This window comes from Condylura cristata, unplaced genomic scaffold (genome assembly GCF_000260355.1).
Source record: "Condylura cristata isolate star-nosed mole 26May11 unplaced genomic scaffold, ConCri1.0 scaffold00008, whole genome shotgun sequence".
NCBI classification, from domain to species: Eukaryota; Metazoa; Chordata; class Mammalia; order Eulipotyphla; family Talpidae; genus Condylura; species Condylura cristata.
The window spans coordinates 2,145,880-2,148,116 of record NW_004567109.1 but is presented as its reverse complement, the minus strand read 5'-3'; positions in this window follow the sequence as shown (position 1 = coordinate 2,148,116).

The following is a 2,237-nucleotide window of genomic DNA, read 5'->3' as shown; positions in this document are numbered from 1 at the left end:
GTCCTGCGTCCTGAGCCTGCGGAAGGGCTGGAGACAGTGAGCTCAACGTCTCGGGGCGCCTGGGGCGTACCCTGCGCTCTGGCGCTCTTCTCCCCGTCTCTGCCTGTGCTGGCACCTGGCAGAGGCTTCTGGCTTCCGGCATCCCTGGAGCCGGTCTGCCGCTTGCTGGGGCGAGACTGCTCCCCGGAGCCCCCGGAGGGAAGGCAGCCCCGGAGCTTGACCCAGCTCCCCACGGCTTCCCCTCCTCTCCCTCTCGCCCTCCCTTCTTCCTCTTCCTCTTCCTTCTGTCTCCCATTGGCCTTTAGAATACAACTGAGCCAGGAGAGACGTTCCTGCCTGACTGGGGTGGGGGGAGGTCACAGGGCAAGAGCGAGGGCGGGGACCTGTGTGCTGGCCTGGGCCCCAGGTGACCGCACCCCTCAGAGGGGCCGGCGGAGGCCTGGGCCTGCCAGGCCAGACAGGTCGGCAGGCGGCCGGAGGCCTCGGGGCCCAGCGGCAGGCGCGACCCAGGCCCTCCTGTGCCCCACAAAGCAGGTAACGCACCTTTTCAAAACGCTGTGTGCTGACTTAGTTCGAGGTCGACATTTACACCTTGAGAAGGGCGTTGGGATGAGCAGCGGATGTGACTGGACAGAGGCTGCTGCGTCTGTGTGGGGCTGGCCTCACTGTCTGCCAGTTCTGGAAGGCATCTGCCGCGGGGAGCGGATGCTCACCAGCAAACTGAGCGGAGCCAGGAGCTTATTTTGGGGTGGCCGCGAAAGGAAAGGCTCGCAGGGTCTCCCCCAGCCTTTCCCTGAGTGAAGGACGCCCTCTGCCTGGCTGCTGGCCAGGCTCTGGGGAATGTCCTGCCCAGCCCGCTGGCCTGGATTTAACTTGAAATACTTTACGCCTCGTAAAGTTCTCCTGTTAGAGAACACACCTGTGAAGGCCTCTCCGGCTCTGTCCACTTCTCCCCAGCTAGCCACGGAGTCAGCCGACAGCTGACCCCTTCGGGGAACACCTGGCTGGGAGTAGGGGGGGACGGGGCAGGGCCAAGGAGTCCCCCCGCTCCCTGGACAAAAGCTGGCTTGGCCCTCACTTTCAGAAGTCTGTTTGCGCCTCTGCTTTTAGCTTCCCAGGGAGCTGTTCCTGCAGCCAGCAGACTTGTGTGACAAGGGTTTTGTGCATTAGTTTGCCTTTTTTATTTTAATTCCAAAGGTGGTTTGTGGCTTCCGTGCTAAGTGGATTTGAGGATGCAGCCTGGATGCCTCCTCAGCCAGCAGAGAAAGCGCCACTCAGGAGGACTTCAGTAATCAGAGCTATGTCCGCTTCCTCTCCACCAGCCCTGCCCGCTCCCCCGGGCGGCCCCTCCTTGTGGATGAAGGACCTCTCAGGGCCCCCCGTGATTGCCCACACATCCCACCGGCCAGGATAAAGCCAGGGCCAGCCCCACCAGCCTCTGGCAACGGACGGGGTTGCTTGCTGGGATTCCTGAGTGGCGGAGGGGACCCGAGCCCAGCCAGACCTGTGAGCAGCCTCTGGGGCCCGATCCAGGCCAGGCAGCCGTCGCCACTGCCTTGGCCACCATCGGTGTGTTCGGATTTCTGACTGATTTGTGGGTCGGGCCATAACGCTTGCTCTCAGAATACACGCACTTAGCCCCGTTGCCCCACGGAGGGCAGCTCAGGCGAGCGTGATAGCCACTCCCTGCCTCCCCGCCCGCGCATCCTGGCTGCTGGTGGTCAAGCACGTGCGTTTTTCTCCCTCTTGACCTGCCTCCCAGCGGCGGCTGCGCAAGGCACCAGCCCACGTGAACCAGCCCACGTGAGGGACCACGCGAGCTCTAAGCACAGGTGAGCACACCTGCAGCCCCCCGCAGAGGGCAGGGGATCGGCCGGCAGCTGTCACGGGCCCGCCGGCCACTCACAGGAAGCTGCGGGGCCAGCAGGGGACAGGTGAGCACGCATCACTACGGAGACTGCCGGAGGCTCTCGTTTCTCCAGGGCGGGCACAGGTGGCACCTGGAGCCCGGGGCACACGAGGCCGCTGGCTGCCCCGCCGGGAAAGCTGGCCTCGCGGCCCTGAGGGCGATTTCGAGGCTCACATTCAGGGCCCCTCGTGGGACCGCCTGTGGGGCCTCCACCCTTAAGGCGGTGTCCGTCCACCCGGCTCCCACCGGGACCGACCTTGCCTGCCCACAGGCTCTGTGGCCCTCGGAGCCCCACCGCCCTCCGCCAACGGGTGTCGCTTCCAGGTGC